Source organism: Rana temporaria, chromosome 9 (assembly GCF_905171775.1).
Source record: "Rana temporaria chromosome 9, aRanTem1.1, whole genome shotgun sequence".
Taxonomy (NCBI): domain Eukaryota; kingdom Metazoa; phylum Chordata; class Amphibia; order Anura; family Ranidae; genus Rana; species Rana temporaria.
In genome coordinates this window covers 166,092,365-166,115,267 of record NC_053497.1, presented here as the reverse complement: position 1 = coordinate 166,115,267, position 22,903 = coordinate 166,092,365, and positions in this window count along the sequence as shown.

Sequence of the window (22,903 nt, the reverse complement as noted above, 5' to 3'; positions counted from 1 at the left end):
ACAAAATAAATAAAAATTGTCCATTCTGAACACTATGAGATTAGGGCATGCAGCACAGACAAACATAAAAAAAATGGGTGGAACTCCACTTTAAGGAGAATCTGTCATATTCCATAATCAGTATATATGCAAATATAATTAGTTGGTAGAAGTCATGTACACTTCTATGATGATGGGATTTAAAAAAAAAATTGAGAAGACCTGTTAGGAAATGTTAGAATCTATACCACACACCAGATATGTGAGTGACAGGTGCACTTTGAGTATTATTTATTCAGCATGTGGTGGGATATATGGCAACCATTCATTCTGCATTTTTTTGGGTGAAATTCCATGGTTCTCCATATTCATGGCTGATTTGATATTGTAATGCAGAACACTGAGGTCATCTTTGTGAAAAGTATTTATTACATATTCCATTGTGCTTACTGAAGTATGTTTGAACTGCTTTGTTTCCAATAGAAATATCCATACTATCATACTATACTAGTGGCCATATTGTCTTCCAGAGTTCACAGTTGTCCTCCTTCTGAAATGTGTCTGAAATAAGAACTGCTGGGTTGACCACACCCACCAATCACATTTAGACTTTCAGATCACAGCCTTACAGTTGTACGGCCAAGAAATGCCATCCTAGGCCCAAAATTCTGGTAATTAGCATGTGCACAGGGTAACCTCAACTCTCACACTCCATCATTATTGAATGGGTAGGAAAAAACTGATTGCAGGATAACTGCTTTGCCAGTAGATGTGTATGGGCAAATATGTAAAGGATTTGGCCGTATGAGATTGAGTGAGCCTCAGATTGGAGAAACCAATCTACAAACATTGGACCAACTTCATCCAAGAAAGGAATATATTTATGCAAACATGAATTTAATAGTTGTAGATAATTATAGACCACTGAATATGGAAATCATGGCTGCCAGCAAAGTCTGAAGGTTTTACTTTGTGGAAATGAATACCTTGGACAGGAATGGCAGAATTCGATGGTTGGATTAGTGGTGAGTGGATTGGTTGGCTCTTTCCTAGATTACTAGTAGTTCAGGCAAGTCAATGTTGCTGCGGAACTCAGATTTGTCTAGGTCAGGGGTCTTCAAACTTTGACCCTCCAATTTTTCAGGAACTACAATTCCCATCATGCCTAGTCATGTCTGTGAATGTCAGAATTTTACAATGCCTCATGGGACGTGTAGTTCTACAACAGCCGTAGGCCCGTAGTTTGGAGATCTCTGGTCTACCTGATCCAATCGCTTACTCCAATCCTGATCCCTTTGTAGTTTAGTTAGTGACTACCAATTTAGGAAGCCCGTATTCTATCCCATTATGATATTACTTTTATTAGAGCAATTATGTCAAAGGGAGTGAGCAATCATGTCCCCTAATCTCCTGGGCCCCCTGGTAATGAATTAAACCACATTCAACAGCCTCTTGGGAAGTCCATTGCTCCGGGTGCAGATCTCAGGAGCTCATGTAGCTCAGTATGTAAAGCAAAATTGAAAAACAAGACTGCACTCTACGGAAATCCTACTGGTAAGTTTATTCTGTGTAGCTGGCTGCTGACACAGTCCCTGCCCTTATGCCACCCTCCTCTGACAGGTTTTAGTCCCTCCAAGGTCTATGATAAAGCCATGGGAAGGGCCGGTGATGGAGAACCTTGGCACCCCGGATGTTTTGGAACTACATTTCCCATGATGCTCAACTACAGTGCAGAGTGTAAGAGCATCATGGGAAATGTAGTTCCAAAACATCTGGCGTGCCAAGGTTCGCCATCACTGGGATAAGCAAAACATGTCGGGTTGTATCAACAGCCAGCTACACAAAATAAATGTTACCAGTGGGATTTCCATGGGGTGTGGCCTAATTTTTCCATTTCTGCTAAACATTCCTAATGGTTTTCACATTCTGCTGACCGGATCTAAAGAAGTTACTGGTGCTTACAGAGCAGGCTCTTCAATTGAACTAGTACAGAGTTTGAAAGGACTCATTTACTAGTGGACTAAACTACTATGCATTGCAAAGCTACTACTAGCATCTGCTTCACCAAAGTGTTGTGAAATTTGCTAAAATTCACGAATTAATAGGCATGAATAATAGTGACAAGTTACCCCGTGTTCTTCCTTACAGTATCAGATCTGTCAGAAAGGTGGAGCTGTGTGCTGTTTGAAGGATGGATCTAGCATTAGTCCTAAACTATTGCACTGTGCCATGTAGTCTGTACTAACTCATTCTCTATGACTGAGGATTCTGATTGTCATATATGATGTGATATTTTTGTAGGATTATTATCACCAGCAGCGCACCCTGGATGTATATATTGGGACAAAATAAAGTAATGGGATGCTTAAATATCTGAACTTTACCTTTCCACTAGATAAGTAAACGATAATTCACCTTATGACAGGTTTGCTTTTATTATATCATTTTTATAGATGTTATACACTCATATTACTGACTGTTTTATGCTTATAGTAAACCTGTATTTTGCTCATACTAAGCAGACTAATGGGCTCACATTATTCCATAGAACATAAGCAGTCTGTACTTTTCACTTTCCACAGATTTCTGCATCATTTTTTGAGTTGCTCAATCTACATAGAGGCTGTACACAATTTCCCCTCCCATGTGTGATAGGCTGGAGACCTCAATGTTGGCTATAGGAACCGAGTATGGGCAGGCTGAATGTATATCAAAACAGAAAAGACAATAAAAGGGAACTTGGACTATTTGGGTACCTTAAAATAAATACCTTCCGGTTACGTACCCACTCACTGAAAATAAATAAATACAAGTGGGGCTCTATGGTTAATGTAAAGCATAAAACAAACAAAAGATAGTACCAAGAAAGTGTACAGTCAAAAGGACCATAGTAATGAGCCTCAGGGGTATAGTAGACCAAAGTACACAAATAAAAACTAAAACTAAAAAGGAAATTACAAAAGCTTTATTTATCACAAAAATCGAGCAAAAAAAAAAAAACACCTTCCAGTCCATCACCATAAAAAAGACAACGTTGTCTAAAATACCAAACGTGCGTCTAGATGCCACATACACATCCATACATTCCACCAACCCAATGCATGGAAAGGGTACTGCATGTACAATATAGAGAACTGTATATAAATTCCACCAATAGATGACCAGGATACATAACACCCCACGGGGGGGAAGGAAAGTAATCCAAACCAATGGTTAGAGCTTGGGATAAAGTACAGCTAGCCCAGAGCTCTCGGCTAAATAGCCACAATGTATCACTCCAAGGTGGTACATCCGGGTAAAATAAATATAAAGTGCCAGGGGGTGCTGCAAACAGACTGGGAGGCAAAAACAGCTGTCAGATATTTAATGTTGTCACCATAGCCTAGTATGTAAAGTTCTGGAGATAATCCATATATGTATGTATTCATATAGGCATTGGTGGACTATAACTGTCAGCAGATATCCGCAGAAAGTCACATGAGCCACAACATGAGCATATAGTCTGATGAATAGAAGTAAAGCAAAATAGACAGGAAGATAACAGCTTGTGGTCAAGCAATAGCAAGTATAGCAGAGCAACCACAGTCTCTGGACCCGATCTGATAGCAGAGAGAAGCAGCTGCAGGCAGAGAGAGAAGCAATGGGCAGTGTAATGAATGCCACAGTGAAAACATTTATTTCATCATCTGCTTCTCAACCTCAGCTGACAGGGTGGATATATACCATACATTGGTGGAGCCGTCTCACAACGAGTTCATCCGATGTATGCAGGATCAATCCCTACCGCTCAAGGCATGATGCTGCTGACCTGTCCCATGCCGTCTCCCATGTGGCGGAAGTGATGAAAATGCAGTGTGCCTCAACCTCCAGCGTGGCACACCCCGATCCCTGGGGAAGGCATGATAACAGACATCAGACGCACAGGAGCATGACGTCAACATGTTTCTCCGGAAACACCAGCTTCATCAGGACGTCGTTAATCGATCAACTTGGGTGTAACCAGCTTGGCATGCAATTATTGCTAGAGGCTGTTTTGGCCCTTAGCAATAATCAGTCTTCTCCCAGCGGGGGGCAGCTTCCCTGCCCCCTTGCTGGGAGAAGACAATGGGTTGGCAGGAGAGATTCCCACATCAACACTGTCTGTGTTTATGGGGAATCAAGCAAATTTATTTTCTGCAACCTGTGTATGAGCTGTCAGAGACCGCCACCTGATCTCTGTTTATAATTGGGGGGCAGGCTCTGATCTTGTGACCTCTATGGCAGCCAACCACAGTGATCACATGATTGAGAAGTCTGTCCCACCACCTGGGATTTTCATTCTGTAAACTAATGCCGTGTACACACGATCGTTTTTTCCGATGAAAAAAGTCCATCTGACTTTTTTCATTGGACTTCATCATGGACTTTTTTCCGATGGAAAAAAAGATAAGAAATTCCGATCGTCTGTGTGGAAGTCCATCGGAGAAAAATCCACGCATGCTCAGAATCAAGTTGACGCATGCTCGGAAGCATTGAACTTAATTTTTCTCGGCTCGTCGTAGTGTTTTACGTCACCGCGTTTTGGACGTTCCGAATTTAGTCTGATGATGTGTATGCAAGACTGATGAAAGTCAGTTTCATCGGAATTCAGACGGAAAATTCCATCGGATTTTATTTTATTGGAAATCCGATCGTGTGTAAGCGCCATTAGGTGTGCCTTTTACTTTACACAGTATGGTCAAAACACAGGTTACCTTTTGGATATACCCTCAAAAAGTATCTACAAATAGGTTTTGGGGTCATAAAATCTGGTTTATTTTATTTGTTTTGCTAATTAGGATTTCATTTTTTTTAAAGATTTAATATAACTTCTGTGTATAATTCTATCCAATTGTCTTCTCTCATTGTCCTCTAATATTTCCTTTATAGTATTTCAAATGAAACGTCTAGGACTGGAATTATTGTGTTACTCCACATTGTAGGACAATATTAAATGATTGCTGTACTTGATCTTCTAAATCCTGAATGTTGTTTTTTTTGTGTAATTTTAATTTGTAGGCTGATTAAAAGATTTTTACCTTTTGGAAAATATAAATTACATTACACTGTAAAAATAAAGGATGATGGGGATCGCTGGAGATGGGTGTTAACCCTTTCACTGCAACAGCCAGGAGTGTGTGAAAGGTCTCATTCACCAGGGTGTACTTCCATATGAGGGTCATTTTTTGCCTTCATGGGGTGCAGAGGTGTTCTGTGCAGACAGTCCCATTCATGTCAATTGGGGGACAGCAGCTTCATGGACACAGTTGTTGCTGCTCCCAATTTTACATGCTTGTGGGTGCCATTGCGTGTCCCCGAATTCACAGTCTGCATTTGGGAACGGACACCGCACCAACACCCACACAGATATGGGTGCAACTGCAGCATATTATCTGAAATGATTGGGACGGCCTGCAGGCAGATGCATGGAACATCTGTGTACCCCTGTAAAGGCAAAACATGGCCCTCTCCTGGGTGTGTGCTTTAGTATGCTCATGTGAATGCCGCCCAAAACCCCATAAGATATAGGTCGGTGGCAGAAAGAAAATTAAATAAAAGTATTGCCAAAGCTCTTTACTTCTCATGTGGGTCACAAAAGTGCACTCCTGTGACACAGAATCAGCCAATAGCGGACTAAAGCCCACTGTCATCTGACATCACAGAGCCACTCCAAACTCTGAGAGAATCTCAAAAATAAAGTCGGGATCCACCCAGATTCCTCTTAACATGCACAGAGAGAAGGAAAAGAAACATAGATTAATAATGTTGTTATTGGGGCAGAACATCAGAAAGAAAGCCACACACATTTAGAAAGTACATCAATAGCTTGTCATTCCCAGTAAAGTAGTGCAGACTCCCATACACCATCCAATCTGATCGGACCGATCTTATATGTGACTTTGAGATATAACCATTGGATAGCTTCTGAAGCTTCTATATGTTGGGGAGATCCATAGCTCAGAGTGGTGAAACGCTCTCCATGCTTTAACCACATGCCACCCACCCACAGTAATTACACTGCGTAAAGGTGGCACAGCGTGGCACAATCGCATACATGTATGTCGCTAGCTATTCCACCGGACACAGCAGGTTGCGGCTCCCAGTACCCGGCTGCTATGCAATCACAAGGTCACAATGTAAACACAACTGTTATGAATGGGTATTGTGTATTAGAATTGTGACGTTGTGATTGGCCCAAAGCTTTCACATGGTACCTGGGCCAATCAAAGCACCCTGTACCCTGTGATATATGTGGGCCAATCACAGCACACAATAGTAATCACAGCTTTTATGAATGGAACCCATTCATGACAGTTCAAAGCATTACTGTTACACTGATCATCAATGTAACAGCAAAGTGTAAAAAAAAAACCTGATCACCCCACCAGGGTAGTACAATGTCACTATGGTGACACTGAAATACTCTGATGAACGTATGTAGAATTAGTTATGGATACACCAATATTTCAGCTGCTGAACATTGACAATAATGACATGCTGCTTCCCATTGACTTCAAGACAAATTTGTGTCCCATTGACTTCAATGCAAAATAGTGTCCCATTGACTTCAATGCTAAATCGTGTTCTATTGACTTCAGTGCAAAAATGGTGTCCCATTGAATTCAATGCAAAAATGGTGTCCCATTGACTTCAATGTAAAATTGCGATCTATTCACTTCAATGCAAAATCATGACTTCCATGCAAAATTGTGTCCCATTGACTTCAATGCAAAAACGCCGGCCACATTAATTTCATTTAAAAAAAAAAATATTAAAAACTGTCCGTTCCGTTTTTTGGCCAAGTGCATCCTGAATTTTTGGTTTCAGTTTCGGCACCAGAATTTTAATTTCGGTGCACCACTAAAAAAAATTGTCAAAGAAAGTAAAAAATGTGAAAAAATAAATATATATATTTTTTAACATACGGTCACCAGTCAGTATCCCTGATCACCGCTACACCAGTCACATGATGACGCTGTGTGCTACTGGTGAAAGTATGTGAATTAAAAAAAAAATCATTACATTTTTTAGGCTACTTTCACATTGAGGCGCTTTACAGGCACTGTAACGCTAGAAATAGCGCCTGCAAAGTGCCTTGAAAGAGCCTCTCCTTTCACTCCAATGTGAAAGCCCCGAGCGCTTTCACACTGGAGCGGTGCGCTGGCAGGACGGTAAAACAAGTCCTGCAAGCCGCCCTGCTAGCGGACGAAAAGCGCTGCGAAAAAGACAGTAACATTTTTAAAAAATGTAAAACTTAAAAAAACGTGCAATGCAGCTTACTAAATACCTCAGACCGTCTGTCTACTTTTCACAAAGGGGTCATTTGGGGGTATGTGTACTGTTCTGGAATTTTAAGGGCCTCAAGAAATTAGATAGGCAGTCAGTAGATCAGGATTGATACATTTTCAAATTATATATATATATATATATACCATAGTTTGTAGACTATAACCTTCATACAAACCAATCAATATACACTTAGTGGATTTTTTTTTACCAGTGACGTGTAGCAGAATACATTTTGACCAAAATTAATGAAAAAATGTGATTTTATTGGATAGGTTTAATAACGGGAAGTAGAAAATATCTTTTTTTTTTATTCCAGTGGTGATTCAATACCACCAAAAGAAAACTATTTGTATGAAAAATGTTATAGATTTTATTTGCACACAGAGGGAGATTGTGAAGGAGGAGAGTCGGCACCAAATCACACAACCTGCTCCTCCAGCCGCTACATACAGTCTGTACATACAGGGCAACACATGACACCATGAAACTACACCATCAATGCATCGTATGTGAAAAACACAAGGTACAGGTAGGCAGGACTAGAATGCATTTAACAACATCCGGCTGTGACCAGTTTATAGAGAACATTTTGGGTCCCAAAACCATTTTTGGAGATTAGCAGGCTGAAAAATAATCTTTTTGCCACATCTTGGAATAAATTGCAAGCAAAATGAATTAGCTATGTTAGGAATGGGGAGTTATCTACTAACTAATATGTTCATTGTAGGCTAGAACATTTTAGTGGATATTTGAAGGACTTTAGCTCTGTATTTCTAGACCCAGCCCGGGCCCTGGAGATGGGCTACTGTTGCTCACATCATCAACAAATAGAAATTCATTAAGGTCGGGTTCACACATGTCCAGCTTCGGGTTGCAGCCTGGAGTTCAGTGCATTTGTGTTCCCTGGTTCAGGTGTGATTCGGGGCCAAATTTTTCCCAGAATTTGCACCTGAACTGGACACAAAAACGCACCGCGGCCGCCCTGGACATGTGTGAAACGGCTCCATTGAAAGCCGGTCACAGTGATTGGATGCGTGAAATTTTTTTATCCAATTTGCATATATGTGAACCCAGCCTGAAGTCTCCTCATCAATTTCCAGGAAATATTTTCCCTCAGATCCTCTGTTAAAAAATAACAAACATGTCATACTTACCTGCTCTGTGCAATCATTTTTCACAGAGCAGCTGCAATCCTCTTCTTCTAGGGTCCCCCCCACTAGTGCTCCAGACCCCTCCTCTTCATTGGGTGCCCCCAGGGAAAGTTGCTTTCACTGGGGGCACCTATGTGGGCGCACTCCCATGTTCCGCTGCTGCATTTATTGACACAGTAGGACTCGGCCCCGTCGCCTGCTCCCATGTCACTGGATTTAATGGACAGCAGCTGGAGCCAATGGCTCCTGCTGCTATCAATCTGTCCAATGAGGAGAGAGGCAGTGGCTGGAGCCGCTGCGCTTGTGCACATTGCTGAATCAGGCTCAGATAAGAAAAAGGGGGGATGGGTCTGGGGTGAGCTGCAGCACAGAAGGTTTTTCACCTTAATGCATTCTTGCATTAAAGGGGTTGTAAAGGTTTAATATAAAAAAAAATAACAAACATGTCATACTTACCTCCACTGTGCAGTTAATTTTGCACAGAATGGCCCCGATCCTCGTCTTCTGGGGTCCCTCGGCGACTGTCTCGGCTTCTCCCTGCAAGAGCTAACCCCCCTCTGGGAAGCTCTCTCCCAAGGGGTTAGCTTGCGGGAGCGCTCGCGTGATACAGTCGGCGGGTATCACTCGCCCCCACCCCCTGGAATGCCGCATCAGTGATTTGATTGACAGCAGCGGGATCCCGCGTTGCTGGGAGAAAGCAACGCGGGATCACGCCCACGGAGATTTGGGGCTCAGGTAAGTAAAATGGGGGCTCGGGGGGGGGGCCTGAGTTTGCAAGGTGTTTTTTCACCTTAATGCATAGGATACATTAAAGTGAAAAACACGAAGCTTTACAACCCTTTTAAGGCTTGAGGCTTTAGAACCACTTTAAATGAAGCACATGGGTCCTTACCTTCTAAAATATCTACATAACAATAGGTAACAATAGTAAAATGGGTAAGAATAGTTGTGGGAAGAGCTTGCTGGGAATCCTCTTTCTCCATCTCTGTATCTATCGCTGATCTAATCAACACATTTGTACACGTTCAAATGGAAGTTAAAAGATTTTCATTAGAAAAAAATTAGAATGTGAATAAAATTAAGATGGCTACTTTAAATGTACTAAAGCAAAGAATGTCATTGTTATTTTTCAGTATAAATACTGTTTTTATCAGTTTATCAATTTAAAAAAATCAGTTACCAGGCCAGATAAACTATTGTTGGTGCGCAAAATATTTGTTGCACAGAAACCAAGTAATTCAATTTGAACGATTTGAAATGAAAGATGCAATTAAAAAAAACCTGAGTGTGACCTTTTTTCTGCAAAAAAAAAAATTGTATGGCTTCACTGCCTGTTTCCCTTACTGTGGATGGCGGCGCTTGGAGCTGCCAGGATCGAGGATCGGCCTCGGCGGGGGCCAACATCGCTGGCGGCTAGGACAGGTAAGTGTCCTTATTAAAAGTCAGCAGCTACAGTGTTAGTAGCTGCTGACTTTTAATTTTTTATTTTTTGTAATGGAACCTCCGCTTTAACAATTGGCCAAGGTAGCTATACCTGGCAGGTAAATTTAGGAGCAATGCTGCCTAAACACCAGGGTGCTACAGAGGTGTGCAGTACTGTGCTGAGAGGATAATGGTGTAAGACAAATATACGTTATGCACCAAACTGTATGTGCAGCACTGCTATACTCAGCTATTTGCAATTCCCCAACAGCTTTGGCTACTCAAGTCCAATAATCTCAATATCGGAGTCTCCAGAAGATACACTGGGGGAACTATTTTAAAATAAAGTGACACAATCAGTTGAAGATCAGACTGGCTGTGAGTAAGCAGTCTCTGCAATAGGTTTACTATGTATTTACAACCCCTGTGAAACGGTGACAAGTTTACAAAGTTCTGAGACAGATTTATCACTGAAGATGAGAAAGATTTTCTCTCCAAACAGACACACAAAGCTGAACTCAAGGAAACCTGAACATTCTCCCTTTTATTGAAGCTGCATCCACACTACAAGGTTTATCTGCTCATTTAGGTCTAAAGGACAAGGAAATGTAGATTTACTTACCTTAGGCTCCTCTGCACTGCTAGACTGGTCCTGAATCATCTTCACCCCTATGCTCTGGTCCTCTAAGGTCCTGACATCAATAAGAATGTAGGGACAGTTGTCCTTCATTGGATATGAGGACGCTGAGGGACTGTCCACTTCTGGAGCATTGTCTGTCAAGGAAGCAAAGGATTGGGTAAGTAAAACTCATTTTACCATCCCTTAGACTAAATAAGCACTTAAAGTGGAACTAAAGGCAAAACTTGTTTTCATTTTGGATACCGTAAGGGAGGGTTATAATTATAACCCCTGTCAGATTTTCTTTTTACCATCTGTGTCCCATTGGGGAGAAAGTGAGAGGAAATTCTTGCAAGTTAAACAGGAAAATTGTATTTTCTCTCCCATCCAGACCCTGAGCAGATCTCCTCAGGGAGGACAATCCACCAACAATTCCTTGTAATTCATATTCATCAATAAATGTCCTTTGTAGAGAGCTGGCTATATATAGAGAGAAATGGCGGGAACTCTTATGTCTCACTGAGAGCCGGTATATGGCTTTATTATGGAGGATAAATTGTCACAGGTTCTCTTTAGATATCAGACTCCATTTCCCTCAATGAGTGGAGAGAGGGTTTCCCCGGACTGGAAGAGACATTTAGATTTCCTGTCAGAACAGACATTTCCCTCCACTCCTCTCCTTGTCATTAATATGGAGGAGCCTTCAATGAGGGATTGGATGAGGGAGTCTGTGTGTAGATGTTAGGTGTGTGTGGTGGAATAGAAGATGTCTGTGTGTTCCAGGAATAGTACACAGGCCGCCCTCCATTTTATCTGTGATAATGACTTCCTCCACACGTCACTTCTTCCTCACACTCTGTCCTCTTCATAGCATTATTCTTCCCTCACTGCTCCCCTTCCCTCTCTATTCCTCCTCTCCAGGCCCTCAGTCTTTTATCATCTCCTCCCTGTCATCTCCCTCCACACCGCCATCACTTCTCCTTCACCGAGTCCCCTCATAGAGCCAGATGTTCTCCATCACATTGCCTACTAACCCCCATCATCCATCATCACCACACACAACTCCCACCATCCATCATCACCACACACAACCCCCATCATCACCACACACAACCCCCATCATCACCACACACAACCCCCATCATCCATCATCACCACACACAACCCCCCCATCCTGCCATCCATCATCTCCACACACAACCCCCACCATCCATCATCACCACACACAACCCCCATCATCCATCATCACCACACACAACCCCCATCATCACCACACACAGCGCCCGCCATCCATCATCACCACACACAACCCCTGCCATCCATCACCACCACACACAACCCCCACCATCCATCATCACCACACACAGCGCCCGCCATCCATCATCACCACACACAGCGCCCGCCAACCACAACATGGAGGAGTCCACTATACTATTATTAATAACATCACCCCAACATTATTCAAGTAGAAATGAAAGAAAAAAATGTCATTTTGAACAACATAATGGAGGGTTATGATTCCTGTCAGCTATTTTGTGTGTCCTGTCCCATAGCCAAAACAGGAAGTGATAGAAAATCCCTCCAAAGTGAGGGAATCCTCAAAACTAGTGTCCCCATTGGAAGATTTCCCATCTATTCCTGTTGTGGTGACAACACAAAATTTGGGATTTTCTTTCACTCTTTGTGGTAATGGCAAATAGGACAAATAGAGGAATCTCCCTAAGGCTCAGTTCACACCTATGCAGTTTGCTTTTGATCAATTTCTGCAGTGCTTTTTGTATTTTTGCAAACTCACTTTATGCCATTTTTTTTCATGCATTGTTTGATGCGTTTTGCATTTTGTATGCTTTTTTTGGTCAATTTGTTGTTGGACAGATTAAAAAAACGCGAATTGTGGCAAAATCGCTGTGAAATCGCTACAAACATGTACTACATGCTTTACCACAAAAACCATAGCGGGTGCACCGACCTAGTGCATTATCCTAAAAACATGGCTTTTATTGTTAGCAAAGTGGTAAGTATTATACTCACATCATGACCGTCATGTCAAAGCTCATCATAAAAAACAGCACCATCCAGTCCACTGTATTTTATTTCATGTGTCAGGACAGATGAAGATACAATAGGCTAACGCGTTTTGAGGACTCGCTTCTTCCTCAGAGAGTGGCTCGGTGGGCCCTATGTTGTGTTTTGTGGTTTCAGTGGTTCCAGACTTCCCCAGTCTAATGAGGGCAGCAAGACGAGGCTTATTCATGAAAGGCAGGATGGAATTATAACCTACTAACTATCTTTGGGCTCACTCCCAAGCGCAGGAGATTTTGTGTTTGTCACTGTTTGTGTATCACTGTTTGGATGAAGCTTCTCCATTGAAGTCTATTGAACCAAAAAAACACAGTTTTGCATTAAAGAAAAGTCCTCGACCCTTTCCAAAAGTACAGCGGCTGGAAAAAAGCACAGATGAACGTGTCCCATAGGAAACCATGTTAAATGGACTGTAGTGCGTTTCAGCAAAAAGCATTAAAAAATGCACAGGTGTGTACAGAGCCTTACAGGGACACAGACAGCAATAAACACCTGACAGGGGTTCTAATACTTCTCCACACTACCCAAAACTCAAGACACTTTGGCCTTTAGTTGCATTTTTAGGTCACACAATCCTCCATATAAAAGATTTGGGATGGAAGGTGTGGATTGTGTCCTGTATGGTGAGGAAGGATCTAATAATAAACAATTCACTTGTCTCTCATATTTCTAAGGAATGGAAGATACAAGCAGATTCTATGGAACTTTTTATAGAATATTAAAGTGGTTGTAAAGCCTAAATATGTTTATCGTAATGTATTTAGGTAAAAAACATTTCAGTATGTGTATCTCCCCCTCCCCCCCCCCCCTTAGACCCCTTTCACACTGAGGCGTTTTACAGGCGCTATAGCGCTAAAAATAGCACCTGTAAAGCGCCTCTCCTGTCACTCCAATGTGAAAGTCCGAGTACTTTCACACTGGAGCGGTGCGCTGGCAGGATGTAAAAAAAAGTCCTGCAAGCAGCACAGCATCTTTGAGGCGCTGTAGAAGCGGTGTATACACCGGGCACCTATCTGTGGGCAGGTTCGGCATCACTGGGGGGCAGGGCGATGATGTCTGCAAGAACAATTTTGCCACACCCACTGTTCGCTGCAGCATGCTATGCGCATCGCATTACTACTCTCCTTGGTGCTTTATGTACTCTCAATGGCAGAGCGATAGAAGGTCTCTAGTACCTTCCTTCCAAAGCCATTCTTCCTAAGGAGTCGCCAAAAAATAGAAATGCTGTTGCGTTTTCTTAATAATGGCTTTAACGTTGATTGTCCACGATAAGTTTTCTGAAATGCATGTTTTGTAGTGCTTTTTGCATTTTGCAGATTTGCACTGTACTCCATTTAACATGGTTTCCTATGGAACAGGTTCTGTAGGGCAAATCTGCAAAATGCACTACAAATACATAAGTGTGAATCAGGCCTTAAAGGGGTTGTAAAGCTTTGTGTTTTTTCACCTTAAAGCATCCTATGCATGAAGGTGAAAAAACACCTTGCACTCTCGGCCCTCCCCCCCATTTTACTTACCTGAGCCACGAAACTCTGTGGGCACAATCCCGTGATGCTTTCCCCCAGATTGAGGCAGCTCTTCATTGGAGATTGATAGCAGCGCAGCCATTGGTTCTTGCTGCTCTCAATCTAATCAATGACGTGGCGCGCCAGGGGGGGGGGGGGTGCAGGGCCGAGTGATACACTTAACGGCTATGGCCGTGAGTGTATCACATGGGAGGGCGCCCGCAAGGTAACCCCCTTGCGGGCGCCCTCCCTAACTCCCTTGCGGGGGTTAGCTCTTGCCCTGAGGATCCGAGACAACCGCCGAGGGATCCCAGAAGATGAGGATCGGGGCCACTCTGTGCAAAACGAACTGCACAGTGGAGGTAAGTATGGTATGTTTGTTATTTAAAAAAAGAAATGTTAACCCTTTAGTGTTTACAAGTTAAAACCATTTTTCACCTCTAGTAGTACATTTTACAAACTGATGTCGTTTTGGCTGCGCTGCCCTCAAATTTGCTTTATTGAAATCACCTGCAACTACCAAAACCCCATCAGGATGTGCGTGTTGTTACTTGTCTATGAGATTTGACAAAATATCCAGAGCCACTGCAGTATCCGCATCTGGTGGTATATATACCGCAATAATGATCACCACTGAAACTTCTCTGGGTGAATAAAAAGGTCTACACTTCACCATCATAAATTCCAAATCTGGTGACCAAGAAGTGTCCTCAAGTTTACTATCAGAGCGCCGCTCATTTAAAACATAAATACAAAGGCCACCTCCTTCGCTCTTCCCTGAATTGCTGTTTCTATCCTGGCGATAGAAAGTGCGGCCAGATTTGTGCATCATAGTGTCCGGTACAAGAGGATGAAGCAGTGTTGCCAACCTACCAGATTGAAATTTACTGGCACGACACCGGACTGGTGCAGCCACGTTTTTACTGGCATTTCACAAAAGTTACTAAATTACATTTTTAGGTGCAAATTTCAGTATTTAGGCTACAAACAAGTACGCTAGGCAAATGGCAATGTGATTTCAGATAGATATTAGGGTAAAAAAAAACATATTTTAGTTATTTTCGATATAATAAGGGCAAATTATTCAGTCACATCACCCCCTGCCTCCATCCCCCTCTGCCACCAACACCCCCCCTGCCTTCACCCCCCTCTGCAGTGCCACAATCTCCCCCTGCCTCCAATCTCCCCCAGGCCCCCTGCCTCCAATCACCCCCTGCCTCCAGTGTCCCCTCTGCGGTGCCACCATCCCCCTCTGCAGTGCCACCAACACCCCCTGCCTCCAATCACCCCCTGCCTCCAATCTCCCCCTGCCTCCAATCTCCCCCTGCCTCCATCCCCCTCTGCAGTGCCACCTCAGCCACCATCACCCGCTGCCTCCAATCACCCCCTGCCTCCAATCACCCCCTGCCACTAACACCCCCTGCCTCCAATCTCCCCCTGCCTCCATTCCCCCCTGCCTCCATCCCCCTCTGGAGTGCCACCTCAGTAGGGTGACCACGTGTCCCGGATTGCCCGGGACTGTCCCTTAATTAATACTTGTGTCCCGTGTCCCGGACACCCTCATTACGGGACAATACAGAGTCCCGGAATTGGCCTGGGCCGATCTAATGCCCCCTAAAATAGCCTTTGCATACATCCTCTCTGTCTCAGCCTGTGGTGGACCCCTAGCTGACAGAGAGTGAGACCCCTTTTTACTTTATTTCCACCGCTGGCTCAGTGCCCAAACTGGTTGCTACCTCCTGCCTCCCGCTTGGCGTGTAGCAACCAGTGACGTCAGAGCAGGAGAGAGGGAGAGACCTATAGCAGCAGATGAGAGTTTAACTTCCTCCTCCGCGCCTTCTGTTCAGCTCCACCCACCTCCTCGTGTATGCTCTGGAGTCCAGCCGGCAGTCAGAAGAAACATCGGACTGTGAGACAGACTGCAGTGTACAGATGAGAGATGGTACAAACTAAGGCAAGTAAAATTACAAAGCACTGACCAGCATTGAAGATCCATCGGTGTTATAATCCTGTCGGCTCTCCCTCAGCAGTCAGAGTTCAGTAAGACACTGGAGTGTGTGTCTGCACTCTGCACAGTACACTCAGAGGCTTGCTCCAGATAAGGGTCGGCAGGAGGGGACACTGACACATGACACCCTGGATGGAAGGAGGAAACTTCCTTAGATATCAGGGCAGGGTTCATGCTGGGACTTGTAATCCTTCACTTTTGGGGATGTGACTTCCCCCCCAAAAGTGAAGAACTACAGGTGCCAGCATGAACCCCTCAGAGCTGAAGATGTTTCCTGCACACATGATAACTCCTCACAGCCAGTCCTGTCCGGCTGCTCCCTGTCTCTTCTCTCCCACTACTTGTTTGCCTCTCCCTGCCCCCCCCCCCTCCTCCTTCACCCTCAGCCTTTCATGTTCTGCCACCTTTTCACCTTCTAGTCTTGTTACCCCCTCTGTATACCAAGCAATCCTCTCAGGAGTGGCTCATCAGCGACTATCACAACCTCAGAGTCCTGCCAGCATTCCATTCATTGCTCCTTCAAACTGCCAGAAATGTTTTAGTTACTCCACTGCAGCGGTGTAACTACAGGGGGCGCCATTGCAACCCAGCCTCATACTCCAGGATGGTCCATGCAGCTTCCCTCTAAACCTGGATAGGAGGGGTGGCATATAGAGGAACTGATGCCCTCCATGTTCTTCTTGCAGCCACTGAATGCCTGCAGGAGGTAAAGGAGGAAAAGCGGGCATTCAGTGGCTGCAAGAAGAACATGGGGGGGGGGGGGCATCAGTTTCTCTATATGCCACCCCTCTTATCCAGTTTCCTTCTGCTGCCCACAGGTCCCTCAACACTCTCCTGGCTGATCTTCCCCAGTAACTTCTCTGCTCTCTCCCACCTCACCCCCCATTCTCCAACCCCCTGCTGTCCTCTGGTCCCACCTGTGCTGTTCTTCAGTCCCCCCCCCCCCTCCTGTGCTGTCCTCTGGTCCCACCTGTGCTGTTCTTCAGCCCCCCCCCTCCTGTACTGTTCCTGATTTGAAGGAACTGTCCCTCATTTAGGGCATTGTCCCTCTGTCCCTCTTTCCTCTTTGTTTGTCCCTCAAGGAGCCAATATAAAAGAATAGTAGTGGTAAAAAAGCACCTGTGGGTTTAACCATTTTTATTTTTGTTTATAATTCTCCTACATATTTTTGCTAATAGGTGTCCCTCATTCCCATCTCAGAAAGTTGGGAGGTATGCCTCTATCCATCCCACGGTCCCCCTGTCCATCCCACGGTCCCCCTGTCCATCCCACGGTCCCCCTGTCCATCGCACTGCCCCTCTGACTACTCTGTGCCCCCCCCCCTGACCACTCAGTTGTTCTTCTTGATGCCTAGGGCCCACTTTTGATCTTGCGCATGGGCCGCTGATTTCATACGCCCCTGCCCCCAAAATCTGCAAAAAAAATGGGGGGGGGGGTGTCCCTGAATGGCAGTTTGGAAATGTGGTCACCCTACACCTCAGCCACCATCACCCGCTGCCTCCAATCACCCCCTGCCTCCAATCTCCATGCGCAGTTCCAAGCCAAACCGATCTCTGCTATTTTTACTGGCACATTCCCGCAACTACAGACATTTACGAATGGGGGAAAAAACTGCCAGTTTTTACGAACTGTTCGTAAAAATACGGACAGTTGGCAACACTGGGATGAAGCCACGTTTCAGTAAATATCAACAGACAGCACCCTTTAACCACTTAAGGACCGCCTCCTGCACATATACGTCGGCAGAATGGCTTTAAATACCTATCCGTGTGGTCGCGCGCGCCACCGGTGATCCCCGCAATCATCTCGGAGGTATAGAGCGGGGAAATGCTTGTGTAAACGAGCATCTCCCCGCCCTGACTAGTGACAATGACACTGATCTCGGCTCTGTGTACTTGGAGTGGAGATCAGTGTCATGTGACACAGAGCCCATCCCCCTACAGTAAGAATCACTCTCTAGTACTGACTTAACCCCTACAGCGCCCCCTAGTAGTTAACCCTATTCACTGCCAGTGTCATTTTCACAGTAACCAGTGCATTTTCATAGCACTGATCACTGTGAAAATGACAATGGTCCCAAAAATGTGTCAAAAGTGTCCGATGTGTCCGCCATAATGTTGCAGTCACAAAAAAAATCACTGATCGCTGCCATTACTAGTAAAAATCCCCTATTTTGTAAACGCTATAACTTTTGCGCAAACCAATCAATAAACGCTTATTGCGATTTTTTTTCACCAAAAATATGTAGAAGAATACGTATCGGCCTAAACTGAGGGAAATTTTTTTTTTTTTTTATATATATTTTTGGGGGATATTTATTATGGCACAAAGTTAAAAATATTGCATTTCTTTCAAAATTGTTGCATTATTTTTGTCTATGGCACAAAAAATAAAAACCGCAGTGGTGATCAAATACCACAAAAGGACGCCAATTTTGTTTGGGAGCCACTTTGCATGACCGCGCAATTGTCGGTTAAAACGACGCAGTGCCTAATCGCAAAAAGTGGCCAGGTCCTTTAGATGCAAAATGGTCCGGGTCTTAAGTGGTTAATCAAACTGCATGTAGCGATCTGCAATTCCTCCATTTTAGGGATTATGGATCTAGCATTGGTTAGAAAGAGACTGGACAGCGGGGGGTCTGTGGACCTTCTCAGCCTTGTCAGCACGTCTGCCTGACAGCCTCGCTTCTGCTTCCTCTCCTTCCGTCTCCTACGCCTTTTACCAAATGTGCTAAATGAAGGGATCCCAATATACTGGACTAGATCCTTTGGGATATCATAACCCCCCAGGGGTACATTCCTAGCTAATGCATTGTACTGTAATGTAATGTCCAATAACTCCTTTCCACTATATAGCAGTTTAGCATCATCTGCCCCGAGTGTCGCAGGAACTTATCCAGAAAATAACACATTAAAAAAAAGTACCATAAGCAACCACAACCCTCTATCCTTCCTAAAAAACATGTTGTCCCAATTAGACCCCTTTCACACTGAGGGCGTTTTGCAGATGCTATATCGTTAAAAATGGCGCCTGCAATCCGCCCTTAAACAGCTGCTCTGTTCACTCCAGTGTGAAAGCCCCGAGGGCTTTCACACTGGAGTGGTGTGCTGGCAGAGCGTCGGAAAAAGTCCTGCCAGCAGCTTCTTTGGAGCGCATTAGGAGCGGTGAACTCACTGCTCCTAATACGCTCCTGCCCATTGAAATCAATGGCAGCGCCGCCGTACTGCCGGCAAAACGCTGCTGTAGCGGCACATTGCGGGCGGCTTTAACCCTTTCTCGGTCCGCTAGCGGGGGTTAAAAGTGCCCAGCTAGTGTTCGAAATGCGCCGCAAATCCGACGATAAAGCGCTGCTAAAAATAGCAGCGTTTTCCCACCGACGCTATGGGCGGCACAGTGTGAAAGGGGTCTTAATGATTTTGACTTGAACATTGGCTCTTCGCCTGTTTGGCGAACAGTGAACAATTTGGGGTGTTTGTGGCAAATTCGAAAAAAAGTTTATAGGAGAAATCAAAAGTGCAAATTTTAAAGGTTAATATGCAAATTATTGTCATAAAAAGTGTTTGGGGACCCGGGTCCTGCCCCAGGGGACATGTATCAATGCAAAAAAAAGTTTTAAAAACGTACGTTTTTTCGGGAGCAGTGATTTTAATAATGCTTAAAGTGAAACAATTAAAGTGAAATATTCCTTTAAAGTTCATACCTAGGGGGTGTCTATAGTATGCCTGTAAAGTAGCGCTTGTTTCCCTTGATTAGAACAGTCCCTGCACAAAATGTCATTTTTAAAGGAAAAAAAAGTCATTTAAAATCACTCGCGGCTCTTAATGAATTGTTCGTCCCGCAATACAGATCAAAGTCATTGAAAAAAAAAAAAAAAGTTTTCCCAAAGACATGTAGCAGAATACATTTTGGCCTAAATATATGTAGAAATCAGATTATTTTTTTAATTATTGGATATGTTTTATAACAGAAAGTAACACAAATATTGTTTTTTTTAATTGGTCTTTTTTGTTTATATAATAAATAAAAACCCCAGTGGTGATCAAATACCATCAAAAGAAATCTCTATTTGTGTGAAAAAATGATATAGCCGTCATTCGGGTACAGTGCTGCATGGAGGAGCAATTGCCAGTTAAGGTAGTGCAGTGCTGAATAAGAAAACATGCTCTGGTCATGAGGGGGGTAAAACCTTCCGAGGGTCAAATGGTTAATTGATTGTTGGATTGTTTAACCCTTTTACCCCCCTCCTCCCCTGTACATCTCATCTCCATTCTGTCTTTTTATGTAATCTGTATATTATTGCTTCTCCCTAGTCCTGCACCTTAACCCCTTCATCTCCATCACCCCCCACCTTGTGTGACCTGTAAATTAACCCCTTCACTTCCTCCTCCCTTTGTATGACCTGTACATGTAATGTGCTCTCTCTCATGTACTATCACCAATTTCCATGTTTTACCCGCCTCAATACCAGCAGGCGTCTTCATTTCCCAACTTTTTTGGGCAAAGATGTGATCACCTTGGGTGGCCTACTTTTTAAAAAGCATCCATTGCTGTTCTGCTAGAACCCTCCTAGATATTTTATAACAGAAAGTTAGGGAAATCTTTGTTACTTTTTTTTTATATATATATATATATATATATATCATTTAAAAACAATCCACCAAAATGAAGCTCCATCTGTCTAAAAATGATATACAATAATTTGGGAACAGTGGGCCAGATTCATGTAGTGCAGCGGCGGCGTAACCTATCGTAGATACGTTACACACCGCCACAATTTTTCATCGCAAGTGCCTGATTCACCAAGCACTTGCGATGAAAACCTACGCTGGCTGCCTCCAGACCTACCTGGCAGGCTCCGTTTCCGAACTCCCGCCGTGCATTGCGAGCTGTGACGTCATTTTTTCGAACAGCGACGCGCGTAGCGTAATTCCGTATTCCCGGACGGCTTACGCAAACGACGTTATTTTTTAAATTTTGACGCGGGAACGACGGCCATACTTTATACAGCAATACGATTGCTGTGTAAAGTTAAGGCACCAAAAAAAACGACTAACTTTGCGACGGGAAACTAGCATAGCGGCGATGTAGCGAACGCGAAAAAACTTTGGGAATCGCCGTAACTCCTAATTTGCATACCCGACGCTGGTTTACGACGCAAACTCCCCCCAGCGGCGGCCGCGGTACTGCATCTTAAGATCCGACAGTGTAAAACAATTACACCTGTCGGATCTTATGGCTATCTATGCGTAACTGATTCTATGAAACAGTCGCATAGATAGAAACAGAGATACGACGGCGTATCAGCAGATATGTATCTCCACTGTGAATCTGGCCCAGTGTTTCAGGACTGCGTGATTTTCAAAGTATCACAGCCCTGAAATATGGTCTGGTAATGAAGGGGTATGACAGGCTGGTACTTAAGTGGTTAAACCGGAGTTCTGCCAAAAAATAAAAAAATAAAGTCAGCAGCTACAAATTCTGCAGCTACTGACTTTTAAAATAAGGACACTTACCTGTCCAGGGCTCCCGGGTGGAGGCGCCGGCATCTTCAGTAAGGGAATCAGGAAGTGAAGCCTTGCGGCTTCACAGCCTGGTTCCCTACTGCGCATGCGCGAGTCGTGCTGCACATTCTGACTGGTGCCTGCTGTTTTCTGGGACCTGTGTGTCTCCCAGAAGACAGCGGGGGGATGGAGGAGGGGCCAGACATGGCGTAGATCGCCACAGATTTTGCGGCGATCTTTCGCCGGGAGTGGGAACAAATACCTGTATTAGACAAGTATCTGCTCCCCCCTGAAAGGTGCCAAATGTGACACCGGAGGGGGGGGGGGGATCCGAAAAGTGTAAAAAGATCAATTTTTTGGGTGGAACTCCACTTTAAGCTGGCCACATATTACAATCTGATTGTACAATCTCCTTCTTCTAATAGTTCTGTAGATTTAATTTCTTTCTGATTGGATACAAATTGAGTTGATTATTTATACACTTATATGGGCACTAAAAGGTCACCCAATTTCCCTGCATTGTCCTGAGTGTGTCTGTAGATTGTAAGCTCTTCTCTGGTGTGGAGGGTTCTCTGTAGATCACTAAGTAGAGATCCCTCCTGTGATTGGTCTCTGGGAGTTCTCTGTAGATCACTAAGTAGACATCCCTCCTGTGATTGGTCTCTGGGAATTCCTGTGAATCTCTCCCATGCCCGGTGTTCTATCGATATGTGCCCTCCGTTGTATAGTGCCTGCGCATGCGCAGGACGGAGCCACACTCCAGCTGATTTGTCGATCAGCTGGAGTGACGTGACCATGGCGCATGTGAATGCGAGAACAATTTTGGGACTTTAAATGAGGCACAAAGAGGAACCGGAGTGTAGAAACGATCATTTATTGATCGGCAATAACCATGACATAGTACACTCAAATGGATATTGCAGTAAAGGTTATGTTTACAGAAACTCAAATACAATAGAAAGATAAATAAATAACATAAGTGATACAAAGATATACAATAAAATTCCCGTTATAGCTCCATGTACAAATTTGTATAAAACGTTATTTTATAAAAAGGAATGAATATGGCGCATGCGCATGAGCACATCAGAGGAGGCATTTTTTGACATGAAAGAGAATGTCACGGACACTATTAAAAGCCATTCACAGAGCGGAGGGACACCGTAGTTCTCATATTGTGCCTCGCTGTTGGGGGGCGGGGTTTCAGTCTGCTCAAGGTCGCCTTTTGTCATTGTTGCACGGCGGCTTTAGTGTCATGATCAGCGCCTGTTGCCTGTGTCTATAGCCTCGTACACACGATCGGATTTTCTGCAGACAAAGCGTAGGAC